We start from the raw sequence: 26,160 nt of genomic DNA on the forward strand, positions 1-26,160 counted from the left end.
AACAGATCCCTCTACAGAGTCCAGGAATAATCACATTTTCAAGGTTTGGAATGTCTGAATTTCCTCTCCTCCTCCACACCAACTATGTCATATTATTGCTGGCTTCTACCTTTCCATGCCATACTAAGTGTCAAGTATTTTTATAACTCCCCTTGAACAGATGCAACAGAAGAAATTAGTATGGAAGAGAAGAAGAGGAAAAAAGGGTATGGGGAAAAATCAAAGATTTTAGATTATATTTTGTATATGCTTTTTATGAGTGAGTGAGCATGACTGGAAAGAGGTGCAGAGAAAATATCTAAGAAGGGCAGACAGGTTATCCATCATTCAGCATGTCCTTCATTTCTAGCTCTCTCATCTTTCTCTACTCAAGTTCACTAAACCCTTCTCTTTCACCCCTTCCCAAAAAGACTGTTGCAACTATCCTCTCTTTGTAGAGGAAAAGGTAACTAAAGAAAGGAAGGGGGAGAGGGGAGTTGGGAGGGACCCCCTTGAATTCTCATTCACTCTCTGGAGCAAAGGAAAGTGAGGAATCAAGCTTAACCTCTAGAGCCAAAACAAACAATACTGAAAAAAATACTCCTATCCTTAAGCTGCAGTGTCTGCCCCAATTGTGATCTGCAACTATGAACTGATTTCACTCACCTCTACCTTGTGCCTACCTTAGCTATGAAAGCAAAATGGAAAGACCCCTGCCTAGTGGTTTGGCTTTTACCACATGACAAGTAACAGCAGCTTTGGTGATGGAACCGGTAACAAAGGGACTAAAGATGACAAACATTGCAGCAGCTCAATCTTCTGATACGATGAATAATTTCAGAATTTCAGCTCATTTGTTTTGCCAAATCCCATTCAAAGAACTGCTGTGCATTTCCTAACACTGCACATGTTGAAAACTGGAAGAAAGTGAAAGGCAACTGGAAGAACTGGAGTGTTAGCGATTTTCTACAGTTCCTCATTGCACTTTCTTCTGGAAGTAGTTGGGAAGGGGAAGAGGTGTGCTCCTGGATCTAAGGCAGGAGGAGACTGTGAATAATAGTTATAAATAGCAGAGCTTTGATCACTTCCCTGGCGACACAGCTTTCATACTCTGGCATGTGTGCTTCATCCATCTGGGATCGGAGCATCTTACATCTGCTGGTTTTGCCTGCTCACTGCTGCAAAAGGCTGGGAGTGGAGTAGCTGTGAGCTCCCAAATGAAAGAGAGGGGGGAAATATAAAAAAAAAACAAACTATTGCTATATAACATCCTGGATGTCATACGAGAGTTTTTAAAGAAACAACACTTTTGCTAGTAAGCATACAAGAATTTACCTGGATGTTTTTCAAACTAGTGCTGATGCAATGGCTTGTTTATGGAAAATAGTCAAGTGTACAAAAATTAAATGCATCGCTAACCTACCTCTTTTCCTCTTGTTGACAGCTGGTAGAGTTTAGGACTATTTCATCAGTACTTTGCAGTGGACATGACACCCATGTGATGTAATTAATATATTCAATAATGATCTTGCACTGACAGTTCAGCCAGTGATGGCTTGCTTCTATTGCAAGGCATCCTACCTTATAAAAATAAAGCAGCCAGCAAGAAGGCAATGTCTCCAGGTACATTATTTAATTTGTATCCCTGGTCTGAAGTAACAGGAGAACAGATTTTTAGTCTGAAGCAACTAGGTGAAGCTAGTGAACACACATAGGGTGCTACAGAACTGTATTAGAAAACTGACAGTGACTGTAAGCTCTGATCTCAGCCTTTGTCCCCAGTTAAACAAGCAGTTATCAAGTTCCAGGAGCAAGGCAACTACCCAGGTGAGTGATATGGAAACAAGGTCTAGAGCCAGGCAAAGTTCCTGTGTGATGAGAAATGCTGCTGAGGTTTATAATGTGCTGAAGATTTTACTTGTGTTGCATATATATGGGCACTCTCACTTAGGAAGAGTCTCTGTTACTACTCAGTGAAGAAAGAAAGAAAAAAGGAGGAAAGTGTGCAAGTTTGAGGGGGAACTGGGAGAGAGGAAAGGATACTGCTGTTCTTGGGTTTCCAGACCCCAAGGGCATACACTTTCCTATAATGATAAGGAAATGAAATAGGCATTTCTGAAGAAAACACACATCCTTGAAACATTCCTTTATATTTCATACTTAAATGTTTACAAAAACAGAGGTGAAGGCAGTGTCCTGTAATGACTTTTCTTATTTGCTTAGCATGACACTTTGTGTAGTCTTCATGGTATTACCACCTCCCCAGACGTGACTTCTGGCACCTGTCTCATGGGCAAAAGCAAATGTAATGACACCTCAAGAAGCAGAGAAGATCAAGTGTACTATCTGAATACGAACTGACTGTTTCAGATACAAAGACACCACGCACATGTATGAAATTGCATCAGCATGTGCACACAGCTTCAGTGAGTTGGAGAAAAATTGGCCAGCATTTCTGAGGGGCCCAGACCTCCTCAGAGAAAGGGAAAAAATAAATAATACCTCTGTCTGTCAGAAAGGTGTTTAGTTGATATCCCTGAGGAAAAGGTATCCATTTTATAATTATTTGGGCTAACCATATCATAGGGGAAAAAAAGTAGTGCTGATGCCAGAAATAACACAAATAAATGTGTAGGAAAACTGGAACATTAGCAAAGCTACAAAGGTGCTGCTTTGTCTAGCAAAGGACAAGAACAGCATCTAAATTAGAAAAGGAGATGTCAAGAATGCTCCCTTGAAAAAAGAAAACCATGACCCCTCTTCATTACCATCTCTATTTCTGGCAAAAGTACCATTGTTGCAAAGGCTTCAGGAAGGCACGTTTTCAAACAGATAGTGAGTGCAAGAGGAATTTCTGCACCCTCTGCTTAAGAGCTAGAGGGGACCTGTGAAACACACCATGGGCAGGACTAATGCTTTTACAGTGCAATGTAGCCACTAGGACTGAAGTTTTTCAAGTGTGGCCCCGGTCTGGCCTCTGGCACCTGCCTGCTCTGTGCAGGTGAGAACCTCAGCATCCTCTTCTGATCTTTGCTGGAGCCCAGGGGGAAACTTGTGTCTTAATGGGGCTACACGAATCACTGCTGGCCTCTAGTGAAGAGCCCACAAGGCTCCAAGGACTATCTTTTCCTCATAGTCCCTACCAAAAGCCTACACTTAAAGTCAAACCTTCTGTCTAAGAGGCCACGATCAATGAAAACAGTCGTGCAGAAGAAGAAGTATGCAAAATCGGGGGAAATCACTTATGTCCTAGCACTGGTAGAAAACTCCTAAAATCAAGGTGCTCAGACTATCCCATTGTGTTTCAAACTGGTATTTTATTTCTTTGCAAAAGCACGAAGGGAAACTCACTCCAAAACACCACTGACAGAATCCCTCATTTGCATCTTAAATGGGACAAGTCTGTGTGTTCTTCTTATGCTGTTCTTTAATTATCCTAATGAAAGCAAATGTGAATCCCAAAGGGTTTGGTTCCTTTCTGACCGAGTGCTTTTAAATTCAGAGACAAGGAAGACATATGGCCATCAAAACCCTTAGTTTTAAACTTGCACATCTGGGAAAGATTCCCCGGGTACCTCATGCAGTGTGGATGATATGTTGTATCATGAAGGAAAACTAAACAAGAACTCTATTTCTGTTTTGTGGAAAGCACGTGCAAAACCAGCTCAGGCTCCAAAAAGAATTGAGGCCACTGCTTTCAGGCACTGCAATCTTCTTCAGATGTGCAACATGTTACAGGAAGACTTTCCTTCCATCCAGGCAGAGCAAGTGTTTTTATGTATTTAAAGGCTCCCATTCAGCACCAGTTTAAATTAAAGATTCAACGCAAAGTGAGAGCAATAGCTTTGTTTAATATAGCTGTGTGTGAGGGGCACTGGTTAAATCAAGAAGCCAGGACTTGAGAGAGCTGGATCTCTTTCCAAGTTCTGTGACTGATTTGCTACTTCTTTTGAACACAGACATTTCAGGCAGATTATTAGGAGACAAACTTTCCTCCTACAAAGAATCTGTATGACACCTAGCAGAAAGAGGCCTCTAGCTGTTAATGTAACATAAATAATAAATGAGTGAAATACAAAATAGAAATAAATCATTCTGTTGCAAACGAAGCCAACATATTAATGAATGTGTTCAGTTTTTTAAAGCATATCCAAACACCAGCTTAAGCTCCAATGCCACCACACAGTGTCCCTTTTAAAGCTCAGAAGAAAGCATCAGAACTCCACAGGCAACTCTGTTCAACCATGAACCCTTCCTAGGGCTCACGTTGATTAACAACTTGAATCACTCATGTAACAGTACAATATCATCCTTAATTGCTACAAATTCCATTGCTGCTGCTTAGACCTACGACATCTCAGCATCACCCATAAAAACTCAGCAGGTTTCATTACAGTTGTGGTGAATTCAACCAGCAGAATTCATCTCGTGTTGCTCTAAACAAGAGCACCACTGGCATCTGTGAAGCAGATGGTCTAGCTATTAACCAACCTGTCCAGAGCCCTGCTTATATTTGTATCTGAGAGAAGCAATGTGGCTCACTAGACAGGACAGCACTGGAAGGCTTAGGATGCCTGAATTCTCCTGCCAGGTACCCATCGAGATGATACAGGAATATGAACAACCCACTTTATTTCTTTGTGCTCTCATTTTCTGTGTGCGTGAACAACACACAATGCAGCAGGAATCTCACCTTGGTGGAGCACTCCAGGTGCCATTACAATACGTAATCATGGTCAAGAAATGCACCTCCATTCTTGCTTGAAGCAATAGGATATAAGGAAACTGGCCCAAACCTTTGTGTACACGCTCCTGTCCCACTGAATCATTTCAGTAGAAAGAGACCTTAAAGATCATCTAGATCCCCCAGAAAAATTCGATATTCTGACAATGCCAATGAAAACAAATTTTACCAGCAGCTGATGAAATACAAGCATGAAAAATCCCTGTACCTGTCTTTTTTCCTCCCGTCTACCAGGGCTGTGTTGTGTCAGGATAAATCAGTAGCCATTCAAAAAGCTACTTAGATTTTGCTCGCTGGAAAAGAGAGGACAAGAAGAATGATTTCTCAAGTGTAAGTAAGCCAAGGATGAGACTGAGGGAAGAAGACCAATAGGATTTATTTGTAATGACAAATGACAAGTGATCACCATAAAGATATTCTTGGAACAGAATCCTGCTAATCTCTGCTATAATTCTAGTCCCAAATGGTTTGGCTCTGTCAGTGCTCTTAGAAATGATATATGTGAAAGCATTGGGGATTATCAAGAAAGGATTTTTGCCCTGACAGTTACATTTTGGGCTCATTTGGCTTGTTTGTGTTTCCCCAGCCCCACTCCTCTCCTCTCTCCTTTCTATCCCCCCCCCCCCCCACTTTTTAAAAGACAAAAAAAAAACTAAAGGCCAGCTGCAATTAGTATTTAGCAAAAAAAACCCAACATTTATAACCTCTGCTTTTATCATGATTAATAATGCAACAAATGTATTGAATGTAGGCAGACATTTCAGCAATCCGTAGCGCTCTCCCCCTCTGGCTCAGAAAATATGCACCTCTTGAGAGAAAATCTATTTCATTAGAGAACTGATAAAATGCCTAGAAATGACAACATAAATAAGCATTTAAGTGCTGCTCCCTCTTTCACTCTGAAGTCCTTCCCAGCTAAGAGAGGTGCGAAAGAAGCTGTAATGGGATGGAGGGAGAGAGAGAGTTGATGAATATTTGATCACAATTGTCTTAAATAAATTTGCTCCCAGAGGTACCCCCTTGATGTACCAACTGGACTGCTAGCCTCACCTTTCTCACAGTCTCTGAATGGCAAGTCCAAGACCAAGGTATTCTGAGCTCACAACCACAAATTAAACTGAATGCTCCCTTCCCTTTTCCTTCTCCAGTGTGTTTTTTTTTTTTTTTCATCACTGTCATTTCTTTTCTTTCTTTGCACCACTACCTCCCTAAAATGCTTTGATATGTAAAGTAGAGTCACTTCTCCAGAGTTATTGTCTGCTGTGAAGGTGGTTTGAAATGCTCGTTAAGGTAGTGGCCAGAGCACTTAGTCTGGCACGGCTGAGCTAAGCTTCTTTACAGAACTCTTTCAGGAGATGCCAAGGTTGGAGATGGAGAAGGAGGGAAGCAGCAAACCAACAGATTGAGATACTTGCCTCAGAGCTCCCCAGTCCCTTTATTCCTCTGTCCAGTGATGGCTCACAGAGTACATTTGAATTTCAAGCAAAACTGGACACAAACTACACTTATTTGTGCTGTTTCTTCACCAAGCTCTTCCTTCAAGACAAGCAGAACCAACCAAGAAAAGAAAATAGGTGACTTTGGCCCGGGCTGAGCTTCCTTTCACCTTCTGAAGCACTAGTCAAGGAGGCAATACCAAATGAATTCTCAGATGAGAACACAACAACAAACAAAACCAATCCTCACATGTACCTGTGAACAGATAGGGAACCCCAGCACCTATCATCTGTGGAGTGCCTCTCTCCCTCCTTCCCAGACACCACACTAGCTAAACACAGACTTCACACATTTATCCTTCCTGGGTCTCAGTGAAGCAGGGCACTATTGTTAACTGCAATGTACAAGCCAGGCTAAATAAGTTAATCATGAAGACAAAAAGCAAAATTCACTAAGGGATTTTGCTAGACATGAAGTGGTTGTAAAGAATCACAGAGGGTAAAACTAGCTCCTCTGGGATTTCAAGAGTTCTTGAGAAGCCCATACATTATTTATTTATTTTTTTAAACTGAAGAATATATTAGGTTTTCAAGTGCCTTCTCTGCATACCCAGTATTTGGTAGCCCAGTTCCCTATGGATCTTGTTTCATTAAGCATTCCTTGTTAGACCTCCCACTTGACTGAAGTCATGCAGGAAATCTATCTGAAGCAAATAACTTAATGCAGACTTTTAAGTCCTAAGCTGAACACCACTGTTTGGGCACTCTTCCTTTCTCACAGATGACTCATTCTGTAGCCACACACAAATACCAATTTTCTAAGTTGAAGTATTCAAGAACAGGAAGAAAAAGCAGCATCTAAAAAAGCACTGAGACCATGAAATAAATAAAGGTTTTATGCAAGGGGTGTCTTAGGAGAAGGAAGTCCAAATTCTATGTCAAGGCCATGCCACTCCATAAATCTGAAGGTGGTAGGCTTGGATAGATCATTCAGCCCTTAATAGTGGGAACTCTGTGAGGAACAACAGGTTAGGGAGGTCAGGTAGAAGGTTACTGAGGTCTACCTGGCAAAGCTGCATTGCAAAAATTAATCAGAGAGGTCATGATGGTGCTACATAGGGTATGCAGAGGCAGTAGGAAAATTCATAGGTTTTTCGTATCAAGGAAGGCAGCAGGCTATGCAAAGGCTGCAAAGACCTCAGCTACTGTGCAGCAGAGTCATTATCCACAGCAGAAAGCTGTCAGGAGACACCAAGTAGACACTCATCCAGACAAAGAACTGTAAGAGCAGGTTTAGATGGAGCCTTAAAATCCAATAATCATCCCACTTGAAATGCTGATGTAGGCCCAGTTCCCCAAGCATAGGAGAAAAAAACCCCAAAGGAAGCAAGAGTTCCATGATGCTACCAACTAACTTGACCTCTAAGCTCCCAGCTCTTATCTCTACCCCAGTCTCCAAAAGGCTTCATCAAATTCTGCCTTGGCTACAGACATCTTTAAAGGATGCAAGGATGTAAAGGATGTTTTCAATAAAGCTTAATTTATACATTTAAAGAATATTAAGAAATGCCCCTGTGCATGGTACCACAAGCTCTTCTTTGTGACGTATTCCTACAGAAGTAATTTGCACTCATTTATAGAAGGCAAGGCCACTCTCTTCCTCTTTAACCAGCATACTCAGATACAATAGATTTACACTGTCATCTATTCAACCTTAAGAGAGAAAAGAGAGCAGGAAAAATCTGGAAGGAATTGCAGAAGCTAGTGGCAGGGACTAGAGGAGCTTCACAGCCCAGCCTGAATAGGGGTTGGCAAGCTGGGTTCCAGCACATATTAGAGGAAACCACGCTGCAGAAAAGGGCAAATGAACAAGCAGGGAGAAGGAGCAGGCTTTGATTGACATGGCTGTAGGACAGGCAGAGACAAGATGGGCAGAAAGATATTATATGATGCTTCTCAGTGACTAGGTAGATACGTTATGCTTCAAGGAACTGTGGATGTTCCACCTTCTATTCTGCTTTTCTTCCACAGGTAAGCCTTTGCCTGGGACTTATACCCGTTTGAGTCTAGCAGAGCTGCCTGGCCTGATCCTACATCTCTTTGTAGTGTCTTTCCTTTTGCTCAGCAAGACAAAGATTTACTGGTCCTAGAGCACAGGGACAAATCCTGGATGGAACCAGAAAAAAGTGTAAATCACCATAGATCATATCTGGCCTGTGGTGAGCAGAAGGAAACAATTTTTTCTTCCTCTAATCTTGGGAAATTTGTTAGCTCTTTCTTTGTATGACATTAACTTTGTTTTTTTCTTTTCTTCCCTAAACAACCCCAAAATGTGCTTCCTTTAGAAGTAGTACCACTGAACTCCTGTGCTGCTCACCTCCCCATTAAGAAAATCAATAAGGGGCAAAGATGTCTGGTGAAACTCCAGCCATTTCAATGGATGAAAAAGCCCAGATGAACCTGACCCATTATGTCTGCTCTAAAAGAGAGAAACAGAGAGGAAAAAAAACAAGGAAACAACAAACATAAACCAAACCCTGGCACAGATCCTAGGAATTGGAACTGCACATTACCATTTCTACCTTAATAAAAGTCATCATCAAATCCACAGTCTTCAGCACTTAGTTTCCACTTGTCACAAAAGAAAAAGAAAGAAAAAGGAACGGAGAAAATTAAAAAGGGAAAGCAAAAAGAAACAGTATTTTCTTTAGATACTTAAGAAATCTTTTCTCCAGCAGAATCTTGGGGTTTTTTTCTTCTCTTCCCTGTAAGACAGGATTAAACAGCACTGCAGCATCTACTGTTGGCTTGAATTCCCTGACTCCCAGAATGGGTAGTCATAATTAAAAGCTTAGCTCACCTTATCCCTCCGGTTTCCCAGGCGAAAAGTCAAAGCCTGCATTTAATTGCGTATATATGTGTGCATGTTTAAAGCCAAAGCTCTGAAGAGAGATGAGATTTGGGAGAGTGGAGGGGAACAGGCACGGAGGTATTTGACACAGTCTCAATCAGGGCAAAAATGGGAAATCGAAAGAGAAGGAGAGCAGAAAACAAGAACACATTTTCTCCTTCTCTCTCCCTTTAGTCCCCTGCTCTCCTACCTCCCACATTTTTAATTTTTTTTTTTTTTCCTGAAGGATACAAGCTTTTATTTTACTTCTGACTTGCTCCCTTACATCTCTTTGGTTGCCCAAAGGGAACAACAGAGGCACAGAGAGGTTCTTCCTGTGCTTGTGTAGGCTGTTTTTTTATGACATGGTTTATTTAATTCACTAGGGCTTGGCTATGGGAAAGGTTGAATCAACTTCTGCTTGTACACATCATGGGAACTGTTGACTACTACCACCATGCACCAGATTTATCCCCACCAGTCCTGCTTCATAGTGCTGTCAATCCCATGCATCCCACTGCTTTGGCTTTAAGGTGAAAGCAATCAGTCAACAGTGCTGGGGGAACCCGTAGGCACTTTCACTGTGCCAGGTGCCATACCAGCAGCAAATACTAGTCAATGTTTTAGGGCAAGATACAAAGGAATCAAGCTCTTCAGAAAAGAAGAAGAAAAGCTATCTTCTTCAAAGACATGATTACTGGGATACTTTTACTTTGGAATGAAAGTAGGAAGCAATACATTTCAGCAAATAGATTTGGTTCAGAGTTTACCACTGCACATTATTTCCAGCACTTTCACATTTTCCAGAACCCTCTATGCCCAGTGATGCTCTTTTAGGAACAAGGACAGCTGTTAAGGATACCCTTGCATTCCTCCAAAGTCATCTGCTTTCCACCATACCACTTCTTCCCTCAGAAAGGATTTAAGATTTTGCCAAGCAGGCTATACACAGAATTTTATAGAGTAATAATATGACCGCAAGAGGCAATTGAACTTGGAAAATAATTTGTACTAAGAAATTTTATAAGTGGGCTCTTCGACTTCTTAAAGCACAGGGTTTACATATTTGAACTGAACTTGCTCCCAAGATCCAAAGGAAGAAGAAAACACCTTTTGCAAAAGCAGTATTTCCTCCAATCTTTTCAGCCAATACTAAAAGAAAAGTCTTTATTTCTGTAATGCCACCATCCAGTGCTCCACTGAGAAATCTAATGTGATTCCCCCCTATTAATGCCTTCCAAATAACTCAGCTGTAACAGCAGCATGTACTCTTCAAAAACACCCCATAGAAGCATCAGTGCAAGAGGCAATACACCTCACATCCCTGTGACACCTCAGAATGGCAGCTTTCACAATTTGATTGCAAGAGACATCAAGTTTCTACAGATCAGTGCTGTCAAGATGCTCCTTGGATCTCCAACAAACATTATGGCCATGCATCACACCACTGCTTTAATAAACCTGGAGCAGTTTCAGGTCCACAGTCAGTGCCTGCAGTTGCTGCTCCCCCACAGGTATAACTTGTTGCTAAGCCAAGAACAAAGGCCAGGTTTCTAGGCAGAGCTATCTGCCTTACAGCACCCTCCAGCATGGGCCAGGCTATGTAGTCACTCATCTGTGGTTACACTCCTGAAAAGGTCTCTCCCTCCCCCCCCGAGAATATTTTGCCCCTTTTTATCAACCCAGTACACCTGGTTATAAGGTCAGCTTACCATGTGCTGTGACCTCTTCTGTAGAGTAAAACCACTTGGGCTTGAGAAAACCATAATGTCCTTTCTCATTGCAATCCAGGGGTAACAAGCTCCCCAGTCAGCATGCATCCCTTCTTATAGGACTTCTGAAGCTACTTGCCTCCTTCCCAGGATGAGGAGGTGTTTTGAAATGGCCACTAGACTCCCCAGCAACTGCTTTACATGGGGGCAGCCCTTGATCCCAGCTGTAACTGGTTACCTGTTAATTTGCAGCTACAGATGATCTTCCTTTCTTTAACCCCTGCTTCCCTCCACTCCTTTTTTTTATTTTTCCTTTTACAGTTTATATCATCACTAACCTCAGTTTTCTTGCATCTTTGGTTGCCAGCACCCTAAAAAATCCATCAGGAACCAGGGACTAAGCCCCCCAAAACTGCTGAGCAGCTCTAAATTCCTCCCTTGAAGCCCCTAGCACTGCAAACCAGGGTTTGCTGCTGTCTGTCCTCACTTTAATTCCACAGAGGAGGCTGTTTCCTTACACACCTGATGTGAATCTGAGCATGATTGGGTAACAAGGCACCCTGACAGACACTGTAGCCTAACTGAGCCAGCCTAAAATTTTTCATCTCTTTCCTCATTCATGACGTAGTGCAAGGAAATTAAATACTACTGGAAGTGGGGATCCAGGCAAAGCCTTCCAAGCCCTGAGTTTGTAGCTGTCCCAAGCACCTCTCTGTCACGGGTGCCCAACTCTCCTTCCACCACAAGCAGGCATAATAACAGACATCTGCCCACCCCAGTGTGGTTTCTTGCCTGACTTGGATGCAATGAATCTCAAATCATCTCTATGCAGCTGGGGGTACAGAGCACAGAAGAGGAAACAGAAGAGCAGGACTGACACTTTAAATTTAATTGCAGGGAAACTGCAAAGACATGATTATAATAGGTAAGGAGCTATACTGTTTATAATAAACAGTATCACTACATTTACCATATGTGATACGCTTGTCATTAAGACTGCTCTCCACATAGTTACTATATTTATAATATTGTCTCTCTCTTTACATATAGGCTGATAGAGCTATTAGCATAAGCATTGTAGTTTCACTGTGTAATCACTACTTAGTATTACGCAGAACCTCCTATGGGAGCATGCTATTCAACAGTTAAGTAACCAGGTAGACAGCCTACTGCTGCCAATATCTTACCAAGTGTGACTTCTTCATGGATTCCACCTTCTGACCACTTGCTGAAAGTCTCTCAGCACTCTCATTCCACACACGGCAATTTGGAGGAAGGCCTGGAGGCTGTACTATAAATACATACACAGCACAAACAACCACAACCCCTTGGCTACTCAGGAAGCCTCCAGGCTCTGCTCCATCTCTGCTACCTTAAACAGCATGCAGAGAGAGAGAGAGACAAACCAAAATCCAATTGCCCTGTGTCTGGACAGAGCAGCCCCAGCTGGAGGTGCCCCCCCACCCATCTGGTTAGGGTGGGAGCTGGTGTTGGATTAGTTGATAGCTTTCAGCTGACAAAGATACTCACTGCTGCTCCTGCTGCAGTGATCAACCCTAACCCTCTGCCCCCTGCCCAGCCCCACTGACTGTGTGCTGCCAGGCACAGAGCAAAGGCTGAAGAGGCAGTCGGAAAACAAGGATGCACTTTGGGATTTACAGATGTCCAAGGAAAGTCTGGGGAAAGCAAGGAATTATAATTGCCTTGCTATTGCTCTAACAGCCACTGCTTCCTCTCCTACTTTGATACGCTCAGCTGCATCTCCTGTGCCTCAGACTCCCAGAATGTCAGCTTCCTCTCAGCTCATTCCCTACACTTCTGTGTTGTAAACAGGGTGATTCATTTAGTTTACAAATGGTTGTTCCTCTGTTGCAATTAAACATCTTCATGGGAATAGTTTTTACAATGACTGTGCCCTTTTTCTTCAGCAAACTTAGCTTCCTCATAGAGTGCAGAAAGGCAGGAGCCCTTAGGGAGCTGGTAGGTCTGAAAGGAAGAACAAGGCCACCATGATGCAGCATGGTCTCTGGAGTCTGGGGACCACTTCTGCCCGTGCAGAGAATGAGAGACTGAAGAAAAGACAGAGAAGATAATGAACTTCACAGGGAAAGCCTTTATATTGAAGTCCTTCGGGATAAAGACAGCTCTGCAATAGAGCCAGCACCCAGCCCTTTCTTTTTGCTCCTGGCAGCTGGGAGACATAGCTGGCCACTCATTACTGCTACTTCCATGCAGTGCAACTTCTCCCCAGCTCCTCCGACACGCAAAGCATACACAATATAACCATTAGCATTCTCTTTCCTCACCCTGAGATCCCATCATAGCACATCTATCCCACTTCATCCCTTCTTTGGTTCTGAAGTGTTTCCTGGATTGAGTTTCAATTTCTTCTTCTCACTTTCAAAAACCTACAGCAATTTCAGCCTGTCTGTCCTTTTCACCTGCTTGAACCCACTTTGTAGGAGCTCAGCATCCTCCTTTCCTCTCAACCACACGAGTTTTCCCTATAGTTCCCATTCAGTCATATCCCATTGTTTCTTTCCCTGGCTCCTCTAGTGTGTGGGCTCATCTCCTAGGTCTGCACTGCCAGAACTATTCCCTTTCTTCTTCCTAAACAAATTAAATATACTGAAAGACCAGCAAGGAAAAAAAATTACCCTGGAATATAGTGATACTTGAGGACCAAACTCCCAGTGGACTGTAACCCTTTAAAAATCTCCCCTCTGCACTACAAAAATAGAACTACCAACACTGAATTATGCTCCTGCTCCTCTCATATTACTCTGCAAGCCCGAGATCTTTCAAGTTTTTGATGGTGCCTTCTGTGCTTTCATAAAACTTAGCCCATTACCTGTACATAAAAAGGAATACCAAATAATGCACTGCTGCTTGAACTGAGGGAAACCCCAACAGGCAAACAGGCAGCCAGGCTTTCTAAGCCAAGGATGAGTCATCAAAATCACCAACAGCATAATAGCCAAGCTCCCTAACTCAACATTCAAGCTAGCTTTCATAATGTCTTCCCATGGGAAAGGGCTCATCACAACCCTTTAAGAGATCTGAAGAAGCCTTTACTCAATCATTCATCCTTTCTGACAACCAAAAGCATTCCCTGTCCCTTCAGCTGATGGTTGCAATACTGACTTGCTCCCTGTGACAAACCTTGGGCTCCCCTGCCCTGTCATAGCTGAGGGCATGTGCAGTGCCAAGTGGAGCTGGAAAGCCAGTGCTACCTGCCCCTTGAAAAGCTCTTACATCAAACAGCCATGAGCACAGAGAACATCAAGACTTTTCCTATTTTAATGGAGTTTAGATTTCCTATATAAATTCCTTTTGATAAAAGAATAAAGTGTTTCAATCCCAGTGACACATAGCAGAGGGAGCCTCAAGGCCTTCAATTACCTCTCCTCCCATGGCCAGCCCCAGGCTGATGCCATCCTCTGCCAAGCAGCCAGGTTCCAAAAGGGAAAAAATAGGTAGCTTTTCTCCATTTGTCTTTCTCAAGTGAAATGACGTCCCCTGAGGTCTCTTACCCCCTGTTACTTCTGTTCATAAGGGGAGAGTGTCAACAGGGATGGTGGCTCTCAGAATGGTCACTCCGTCATCCTGGTGACAACTGGAGAAATGAAAGGGCTGTATGTCCCTCTGAAGTGACAGTCCTGTGTTTGTAGCAAGGGGAGAGTGGCTGTTCTGCCATATGCCACGGGGAACTGGCATTGCTGCCTTCAATTTTCGTGACCCTCTCAGGCTTTTTCATGTTGGTTTAATTAAACATTTTTTCATGTTTAAGTGATCCCATTCCAGGTCTGAGGAAGCTTGGAAACCTCCCTTGCATGTAATACTGTGATCTGAACTTCTCCCAGCCAAAATCCCAGCTTCCATGCTTGGTTGATTTTAGGCTTGCAGGCCCCAGTAGTGGCAAAACCCCAGAGTTCTGGGTTCTCTGCAAGCACCTCAGAGAAAAGACTCCCACAGTTGCTCAATGACTCCCACCCAAACATGTAAGACAACAAAAGGGTATGAATAGAGATAACTCACCAAAAAGCCAGACAGCAGAAGCAGAAGCCTTCATTAACACAGGACAATAGGGTGCTCCTTCTTAAAAACATCCTTTTTTAACCTCTGTTATGAAATTTGTGAGCTTCCCAACAGAGAACCTGCCTGGTGTCCTTCTGTACTGGGTGATGGCACAGATCCATCATGTCCCTCTGTATGAAGACCCCTCCAGCCCAACTCTGGTCATCCCACCACTTTACTGTTCAACAGCTCTGCATGGTCCTTTGTGAGCCCTAGAGGACCCCACCTTCATAACTGCCTGCATTAAAGAAAGTGAAGGGTCTAATGTTTTTGCTGGAGGTGCAAAGCTGTGAATGATTCATTTGCCTTTTTTACAGGAACTCATCAAACCTTGAACAGGATGCTCCAAACAGAAATCCTCTTCACAGTGTATCAGAAAGGCAAAGAATTGTACCAGTGTACATCCTTTACCTTTTCTAGGTAAAAAATTGGTAAGAACAGTGGGGTCAGGAGCTGCTTTGAAAAGGCACTTCCACTCCATGGTTATTTTACAATGAATGGGCCTATCTTGGAAGGCTGTAATGCCAGGTACCTATTCACTTGTGAGGAATGGCTCCTGGTGTTCACTGCATTCACTGAGTTTAGGAGCCACAGGCTGGAGACAGCTTCTAAAGGAAGGGAGTGAAAGTGTCACGTAGAAAACTGACAGTGCATTTTACTGACTCATTTTGCATTACTCTTGTTTCCAATAGTGCAGCCCACTGTTTTAATTTTCACTTTACCAGAATAAACTAGATTTGTTCTCACCCTCAGACCTTGTCTGAGAATAAATGTACCACTTACACAAGTCATCAAAAACAAAGTGCTCCATAGGAGCCATGGATAACAATTAGTAAATAAACACTGCAGAAGACTACAGAGACTGGTCTGGCAAATGCCTGTTAGGTCTTTGACTCAGAGACATTAAAGGATTACCTACCATTAGGAGGCATTTTACCACTGGACCTCATGGTTTCTGTTTTAGGAGTGGCAACACCAGATGACAAGGCACAGGGTATCACCTTCACTTGTCATCTGCCCAGGCAGTTGGCTAAACTGGATTGAACAGATGGTCTGAATCTCCACTATCAGGAGTTACATACCCCATGGACAATACTAGAAGTGTGATTGCAGGAAGCTACCTTCAACTTGGCTGTCCTGTTTGCTAAGCTAAAGCTGCAAGGGTGTAAGTTGTACTAGCAAAAGGTACACAGCTCTAGACAGAAGTATGTGGCCAACATATGCCTAGGCTGCTGCAGTTTTATTCCTCTTAGTACTGGAAATAGCTAAAGTCATGACAGCAGTATGGACATATGTGGTCATATCATAGTAAAACTTTCAGATCAAAGCCAAGATGAATTACAGGTCTTTTCTGATTCTAGCATCTCATAGCACATGGATCCAGATGACAAATTTCCCAAACTTAAGGATATTTTTGGGGAGAAGTTTTGGTCTGGGTCCTCATTCCTTTGAAACCAGCAAAGTTCTTTTTAAAAGAGAACATCCCTCTCCTGCTCCCACTGGGTAAGAAATTTCTCTTCTGTACCATTTCCTATCTAGGGCTGGCTAATGGAAGCCATGAAGGTTGAGATACTGCAATTTGCAGTCTGCTAGCAACCAGAACATTTCTCAAGAGCATGGAGACATCAGCAGCTTCTGGAGTCAGTGCCTGAGGTTAACTGTACATCTGAGGGCAAAGCCTGCTTTTATCTCTGGATTCTAGTTCAGTCTTCCTCCTGGACATCTGTGCCTGTGACTCGGGGTGTTGGAGGGAAGAGGAAAGCACATTTTCAGCCTGTCCTCTCAATTTAAATAATATCTTTTGCATATTTACCCATCTCAAGAGGGAAAGGCCTCTTCTTTTCACCTAATCATCTGCAAACAGCAGACACTGTGGTTTTATCAATAAACCAATTTTTAGTTTAGTCTGGAGAAATAAATAAATAAATAAATACAGGAAGAGAGACACAGAGAGAAGCTCCACAGTCAGTATCATTTTCAAAGAGATTTTTAAAAACACATTAAAGAGCTTTTCTTCACATTTTTTTTTCTTTTTTTAATTTAGTGACAGTCTAGGAAGGAGGATATGAAGATAAGGAAAAAAATAAAAAGAAGATTTAATGAGGATGAGAGAGAGAGACTGAAAGGATGTTTCTTAATCTGAAGGAGCAGTTAAGGACAATCAGGATGGAGGAGAAGGATGAGTCTGAGAGACAATTATTGGGGATGGGTTGGAGCAGCAAGGGTAAGAGATGAATAAATGCAAGCCTACATTCAGAAATGCAGCCAAATCTGAACAAAAACATAAAATCCAACTGGTACCTTTCACTACCTCATCTTGGGGCAGGCCAGTGTGGCTTTCCAGAGCTGGGGGCACCTGGTGTGAAGTGCCAAGATACCAGCAGAAAGACAGCTGCTCTCCACTTCCTTTGAAACAATCTTCCTTAAAGCAGGAAGCAGTGGAAATCTCCTGACAAAGATTCTTCTCTTGGTACCCGTAAGCAAATCTGGAGTTTCTGATAAAACCATTCAATCGAATCCCTATCTATCTAGCCAAAATTTCATGCTGGTGCCCACAAGTACAGAAAAATTACTGCTACTTGCAGAAAGAAGGATTGTTCTGCAATCAAAGCAAGTGATAGAGATCCCCACACTCTCTGTCTCTAGTGTGCTGCATCATCCTGGACAACACTTTGTCTTTCCATGTCTGAATCTTCCTGTCTCTAAAATACAGAGCATTCATAATGCATTTGCATTTAATGCAGTTACCTTTATTAAAAGGGGTCAGATTTTTTCATTCTGCTCCTAATGGGAACTCTCCTCTCCACCTCCAAATGAAACAGGTAGAAGCTAATTTCCTGCAGCAGGAGGAAATTACTTCTATCCCTGCAGTGGATGAGCAATTCCAACACCTGCATGAGCTTCATGAAGACCAATGCTGACTGACACAGATTTGTGACAAGACTTCCCAGCCTCACAGGGGACACTGTGACCCTTAATTCACTGCTGTTTGCAATGTACATTGAGATGCTTAGATGGAAGGGGTTATGAAACACCAAGCATTATTTGCTACCACTCAGTCCCTCCCTTGTTCCTCTCCCACCCCTAAAAAGCTATTTCAGTCTTCTTCCTATTGTAGGATTTTAAATTTTTTTTTAATTTCCATACGGCTGAACATGATAAATACCTGGAGAGATTGATTTATGAGAGGGGATTTAAAATGCTTATATGTACAGTTTAGCTAAATGATGGACATGATAACTCCTTACAGGAACCTTTTGTTTTGTTTTGTTTGTTTGTTTTTGTTTTTTTTTTTTTTGAGGGACAGAATGGGAGGAAATGCATAGCTCTATACTTTATTTTGTTAATAATTTGCTTTTTATTTGTACTCAGTAGGAGTGACACAATGGCTGCCACAAGTGTGACACAGCAACACAGCACAACCCAGCAGGAAGAGGCACACCAGGTTAATGTGAAGTGGTTTAATTGCTGTATGAAGACAGCTGGAGAGGGATTAACACAGACTCTAACATAGCTAATAACAGTGGAGAATGAAAACTTGGGGCCCAGATTCTGCAAAGGGCCCACACATAGTGATTTGCAAGATCCAGGACTTAAACTGAAAACCAATTAGCCTTATGACAGGCTTAAGAGAATGAATCATGGAAACAGCTGCAATATATTGTTGATTAGGAGTTTGCAACGGAGGAACAGAGAAAGAAAACATCATCACATTAAGACTAGCAGAGACTTCTGGAGAATTACTATCAGGATCCCTTTGCACAGGAAAAAAACAAACTGTCAGATTATGTTCCAGTGGTTTATTCCTATGGAAACTCTGCCAAGGGGATCACGGAAAAAATGTAAAGAACCCCAAATCAGCTGAAGAACAACCAATTTCTCAATTTCATGCTTATGTGATGAATAACATACTATGAAAAACAGAGCAAATCTCTCTACCTGCAGGCCTCCTGGTCTGCAGAAGTTCGTGAGCTGCTCACCAGGAAGGGGCAAAACAGAACTGCTTTTTGGTAGCAGTCCCAACCAAAACAGGCAAGAGGTTCCAAGACTGTTGTTTTGAGACATCTAAACAGCAATGCCAAGTGTGTCTGTAGGGTTCCTATGAGGAACATTGGAAAGAGGTAAAGTCTGGGAAAAAGGAAAGATGAGGCTGGGCTTCTGGGCAGAGACTAGAGAGGAGACTTTTGTGATCCCTGCAAGGAGTGCAAGCTATTGGGTCTGTCCTTGCACTACTCACACTGCAGGACCATATCACGTCCCAAGTACTCATGACCCCAGAGTGATAAATCCCTCATATTCTCTTCCACGGCTGACACCATGCACATCTGCTGCAATATGAAACCTGACGCAGGGCATTGGGAGCTCTCTCTGAAGTGCCTCCCCAGACTTTGACATCTTCAGGAAAGTGACATCGAGGAGCCATTCACAGAATGACAGCACGCTCTGGAAGAAGGCTCAGTTTAATGCAGAGCAAAAGGGTGGCATTGGAAGGAGGAGAATAAAGCAAAAAAAATCCAGGTCTGGTCTGAGCATCTGCACCGTGAGGGAGCACCATTCTGGTGTCCTTGTTACAAAAGCACAGGAAGCAGCTCTGCACATAGATGGAGTCTTCACTAGAACCAAGCACTTAGGGCCTGTTCTGTAAGAAACCCTATAGTCAAACATCCTTTTGCCTAGTCAGGCCCAGGTGAATGGGCTTGGCACTCTTGGCAAAACACCAGATCTCAGTGGAGTCTGTGGTTCCTGCAGCTGCAGTCCTGGGTATGCCCAGGTCCCTGTCATTTCTGTAGCCACATCCTGTGGGGCTTCCTCCTCTGCTTGGCAATCCTTCTTTACTGGGGGATCCATTTGAAAGTACTGAAGTGGGGCCTGGGGCTGCACAGTATCCAAAAGCTGTACCTTGCCACTTCTTTGCAGCAGAGCCAGTTTGACAGCCAGCACAACCCAACATGGCAACAAAAGTCATGTCCTGCCGTGCACTGCGAGTTGGATGTTTTGCCAGAAGCCCCCCACACAACCTATCCCATCCCATCCCATCTCATCCCATCCCATCACTGCACAAGTCTCCAAGGAGCAGGGATGTTTCTTGAAGAAGCGGTCGGCAGCTGGTGGGTAGAAGCGCTCACCGCGTGGCAGATGAGATTCCACGGCACACTGGAGATGGAACTATCACCTTAACAAGCATGGACAGCCCCCAATGGACTATAAAATTCATTTGGTGACTGAGATAATTCAAAAGAGTCAAGTGGCACATCAATAAAAGCCGGAACATATGAATTTAAACTCAGAGAGCTCTGCAGTTCCCTGGTAATAAGTGACAAAACAACCCTCACCCACACAGGCTTATCCAAATCTATCTGAAAGTCACAGTCCAGAGAGCCAGGAAAGATGCACAGAAATTGTCTATTTCAATAGGGGGAAGGAGGGCCAAGGGGAGTAAATGCAAGAAAAGTGCTTAATTCAGAGTCTATTCATCCACAAGTCCAGAACATGTACATGTGCCATGGCAGCTGTGCTGGGTATTGTGCATGCAGCTTTTTATTAATCGCATTACCCAGTTCTAAACTAGCATGTATAAAAGCCCAGATATTGTTCTTCATCATACCAGGGCAGGCCAGTTCAAGACAACAATTTCACACTACCTGAGCGTAACTGAGGATGGATTATGGCAAACCACCTTTATTTTGCTTTTATGAAGAACACAAATTCTCCTGTCCTTCCTCTCTTCTGTCCCCACTGGGATCCGTCCCCAGACTGCACAGAGAGTGCTTCCCAAAGCACTCGCCTCCCAGGGAGTTAGTTTGCTGCTCATAAGATGAATAGCCTGAAATTGTGATCATAAAAAATAAATAAAAGCCCTCCATCATGTTCATTCATGCTAACGTTCTCTTTCACTTTGCATATAGCAAAAAATTCAACACTGGAGAAGAAACAGGGGGCTTCTGATAGCACCACAGGCATGTTTTCCAGTACTGTAAAAACATGGCAGTATAATACACTTTTAAAGCAGAAGGTGTCCATCAAGGACATTAATGACTGAGAGAGGAGACAGAAGGGCAGAAAATTGCTGATCAATGACGTGTCATAGTTTAGAGATGGAAACTGTGGTAGACATGATCCATACATCTCCATGTCCCCACAGGGAACAGTCCTAATCTAATAAGACAGGTGTCTTCATGGAGAGATCCCAAGGGCATAAAGGAGGTGTAGGTGACATCTGTTGGAACATGGAAAATTGGAGGGTCTAGGGATCGAGCTGATCCTCCTAGAACCTCAGTGCAAAGTTGGGGACTCCTGCAGCTTGAGGGACTAAGGTGGTATAAAATGCTAATTACCTTTGATGAGGGAGAAAAAGGACACTGGCTCAGCTAGCTAATTCATTATAGCTAGTCCACCAGTCAAGTGAGTCCTTTGTCAGGGTGAGGCAGACACTCTCACTGACGTAACAGGCACAAGCACTTTGATTTCCAAGCTCTGTGAGTGATGGCAGATACCACACCTGTCCCCAGAGCTTAAAAGCTGGGATCTTCAGCACCAGCAGAATGAGCCTTCAGCCTATAGGAGTCATTTTACTTTTTAATAAGTAGCAAGGGCAGACACTAAAAGGAGACGATGACTTTAAGAGTGTAAGGAAACATCTATGATTTGGGTTTAACAACCACTGTTCTTTTTCTTTCCCACACAACTGGTCTTCCCAGAATCAGACCTGACAATGATTTATTATTATATCTAGTTTTTTTGTATGGAGGCAGCACACAAAAGCTGTATTTGCAGAAAAGAAATCCACTACAATAAGTATTACACATGCAAAGACAGCATCTGCTCCAAGCACATTACAAATCAAATTCACATTAGAGACCAAAATAAATGCTGCAGTGTAATTCCCTGGGATTCACTCTTGTACCCATCTTTATTAATAGAGAACAATTGTGAGGATAGGGTTAAATACATGTTTAAGGAACCACAACCCCTTTTAGGAGCAGCTGAAGCTGGTGTGAAAACAGCCAGAGACATTTTTCCAGTCATTTTTCTGCCTTGCTCTTGCTGCCTTTTTTTTTTTTTTTTTCTCTTCTCCTATTTTTTTCCATCCAAAGAAGGGTATTTGCAATGGAAACCAGGAACCAGGCTCTTTGCTGCCTGTGAGGTCATTTGCTCTTGCTTCCTATTTCCCTCCCCACACAACATCAGCCACCCTGTGAACCAAAGGTGCTGTGGAACAGAGAAAATGCCACCTCCCAGGAATGAAAATGAGACTGCATCCCAGGAATGAAAATGACACTGCATCATCATTCCTTTGCTTACAAAGTACCATTCTTTTTTTTTTTTTTTTTAAGGGTTTGGTCTTTTAAATGCGTCCACTGTATATAACAGCTACCACCGAGATCAGACTTCAGAGTGTAGGTCAAGCTGCTCAACTCAATACTTTGTTCAGGTGTGACTATTTGAGTCAGTGAAATCTTAAACAGACATTTCAATCAAAACAGCTCCTAGACCTGTATTGTGTCCTTTTACCATTATTCAAACTTAATTCCCCAAACTGGAAAAAACCCTAGACTGGTTAAAGGTATCTTTATACTCATAGCTGTTACAGACCTGGAGGCTTCACCAGTTTAACCTTATGGAGTTCAGATAAGATAACTAAAGCTGTAGAAAACCTGTGATCCTACATGTACATAAACATCCCTTTTGCATCACCTTTGATTAAGATCAGTCCCAGTCCTACTCTGCCCTTTCGGATGGAAGAAGCTATTTCATGCACAACCCATACTATTCTTCCCCATTTGATGGTGGTGAGTGTGTCACCAGTAAAAGGGTCATGAGATGATGGAGATCTTCCTCTGCCTGTAGATGCAGTGAGCCTCAGCAGGCCACAGCCATTTGAAAGCTGTCACAGGAGGAATGCAAGCTGCTTTCCCACAGGCTGCACCCTTGAATGACAAGGACACTGTCACTCTCCTCAGGTTGTGGCTCAGCCTGCTAGCATCACCCTGAGATGAAAGCTTGCCACAGCCAAAGCCAAGTGTTTCTCCACACTCCACTAGGCAGCTCCCTTTGGAAAGTGTCCCTTGACTACTTGCTCAGGAGGATTTAGGACTGAGTCATCCCTGCAGTTCCCAGGGACAAGGCCATGTCCTTGCCCTCACGTATTGAGTGGAACGGGCACCTTAGGTGGCCAGTGAAGAGCAGAATGTGCTCTGAGCATCTTTTGCCTTCTGCATCACTGTAAGCATCCCTCCACCATGCCCTCCAGTCAGTAATTTTTGACAGAGGTGTTTCTGCAGTGCCCACTCTGGGACCATGCATTATGACAAAGCTTAATGGGATTCCACAGTCAATTACTCCCTACCCATTTTTCTGCAACAACACCATTGCACAAGAGCTAATAAGTGAATTACAGGACAGAAAGGCCTTCACTTTGTCTAGGCAGGAGATATGTCATTTGGAACATAAAAGATTTAATTTTTCAGCCCCTCCCTTCCCCAGTCCTCCATCCACCATGAGGTGAAATGAACAGAAGGAAGATGGGATTTTGCATAAATTTGGGATATATGATTGATAAGTTATCTTGTCAGCTGAAGACACCTGCATGGCAGGTATTTATGCTATCAGAAGGGTTCTAGCTGGTGAAATACAGTTTGGTGCTGATAAGGAGAACCAGAGACTCTTGGCACCAGCCCCATGAGGACAAGGGGATTAATGCTGATATTTTGCAGCTTGCTCTTATTAAATTCTGATTCCTTTTGTGAAGTGAAAAAAAGAAGAGGGGAAGAGTGATTGGTTTTAAGCAGATAAAAGACATATGAAGGGTGGGGGTGGCTGGTAGAAAAGGAACTGATGAATGGGAACACAGAAGGCCAGGAGATCTCTTGGGAATAAAAGGAAAAGTATTAAACCATTCTCTGATTGACTAGGTCTTGTCTGTCAAGCAGGGAATCAGAGTGGGGGAAAGGGATTTAGGAAGTTCCTGAGAGTACAAAGACACAGTTATATTAAAAGCAGAGCTAAATTATACAGGTGGGGGGTGGGAGAAGGATCCAATTTCCTTCTTTTGCTGGAAATTTAAAACATGCAGCACAACTGATGTTCTGGTGCCCAGTTCACAAGCCCAGCCTACTGTCACTGGCTTCTGCTTGTTGCCCCTGGCAGATAAATCGTGCTACACTCCTCCATCAAAAATACTGCCACCTAGGAAAAGGCTTCCTCTAAGTGGGAAGCACACATACACCAGGTAGGAAGGGGCAATGGGGCAGGAGGCAGGACACTGTCAGGGCTGGGATGGGCAACCCCAGCCAGGTTGGAGGACCCAGTGTGGTTCCCACTCCTGAGCACTTTCAGGATTAAATCCTTAGTTCTTTGGTCCTACCTGTATCTTAGAAAAAAAATAATTTCTGACATTAAAGAAAAGCCTTAACAACTTCGAATAAGCCGAGGTAATACCTTGCATATTCCTCAGGAATTCCCCTAGGGCTGGGAAAGCAGCAGCAACAACAACAAGAAAACTGAAAACCAAAAAACCCAGGAAAGCAATGATTCCACGCACCACAAACATCAGTGCAGAACCCTGCCACATTAACCACACACACTGTTTGCAAAGAGGGTTTTTATCAGCTGCAACCAGAATCAACATTCAAACACAAAAAGATACTCAGAAATATTGGTAACAGCAACGCTCTTTTACAGGATAAGAAGGTCTGTGGTGCAGACACAGATGGATCCTTTTGGTTATTCGATTCTGTTTGTGGTTCTCTGGGCATGTATTATTAATGCCCTACAGAGTTTTAATTAGAGCTGAGAGATTCATTCATTGTGAATAATTTATCTGATTAATTTTGCCTTGCTTCTGTTCATGAATTGTCCACAAGCAGTTTGTAATTTTCTTAAATTTATTTGTCATTTGCAATTATTTGCTGACTCGTCTCAGTAAATAATTCTCAGCATATTTTTTGTCCACAAACTCTCCCCAGATAGTCAATACTCAAAACCAGAGCTGGGTTAGATATACTTTTGTTAAATATATGCAGTAAATCCCATCAAGTGTTTCTGAATAACCTTTAGGATCAGGCTTCCATAGAGAATACTTTTTATGAGTTCAAATTTTGCTTCCTGCAAATAGTCTCTAATATTTACATAAAATTCACTGTTCCCATGAACATTCCTGCCAGTCAATATATTCACTGCAATACACACAGAAGGGACCACAAAAGGAGTGTTTTATAGTTGAAGCAAATAGTTCTTTTGTTACACAGCGTCCCAGTCTGTTCCTAGGGGACCTGTCTGAAGGTTTGTTTAGTTTTTTTTTTTTCTCTGGTTTGCTTTGCTTTTCGAACTGTTCTGGTCAGGGGTTATGTCCTCCCTAGGTTACTCTCTCACTCAAACAGCACTGCACACTGAATACATCATCTTTGGGTGCTGCCTTTGCCAGACCTTCTCATAAGAATCCTCTAGCGACCATGGGGCACTGGCATAAGCACCATCCAACCAGAGTTACTGTCACTTCTCAGCATGCCAATGAGCATGACCAAATGCCCTGCTCAGCAAGTCACTGCTCATTCCCATGTGAGTTGCCATGCAAAACTTGAGGAACAGAAAGTGCCACACAGCCAGGCTCACTCACGAGAGTGAACCCCACTCTGTGGCAACAGGAGAAGCTTGCTCACTCTGTAAGACTAGACAGAATTCGTTCTGGATCTTTCCCTCAAGGCAACTTAACATTCTGCCTGGCACTGAAAAGAGAAGTTTCTCTTCTTTAGGTGCTGAAGAACCAGTGTGAAGAGTAAAGGTCAACTTTCCAGAATTACCAAATCATCTCTGCTTTATAGGTTTGAATTATTAGATTCTGCCAAGGAACTGTAAAAACACATCACTGTCATCCAAACATGTGCTGCAGAGTTGCTTATTTTTAAATCAAGTCCGGAGACACACATATTTCAGTATCCCAGAGCAACTGGAAGGTAAACATTACCCTGTTGGTTCTATGGATACTTAACCAGCATGTATTCTTACTATGATTTATATGTATATGCAGTCAAAACATAACCAGGGAGAGCAGGGGCAGAACTAACAATTTATGTCACCTTGTCCACCACCAGTGGAGCCAGGTCTGTATCACTCCCTTCAGTGTTTTTTCTACGGCCTAGTCCAGACTGATTTTAACTATTGCCAGCAATGTAACTCCTATTTCATCTTTTTAGGACTTCATATATTTCAGATCTCAGTATTTAAGTCCTTCCAGACAGTTTCCATCTTTCCTTTCTCAGCACAATGTTGTTGCTTCTAGTTATTAAATCCAGGAGAAAGAGCCTGGCATATGTGTGATTTTAG

Source organism: Heliangelus exortis, chromosome 1 (assembly GCF_036169615.1).
Source record: "Heliangelus exortis chromosome 1, bHelExo1.hap1, whole genome shotgun sequence".
NCBI lineage: Eukaryota > Metazoa > Chordata > Aves > Apodiformes > Trochilidae > Heliangelus > Heliangelus exortis.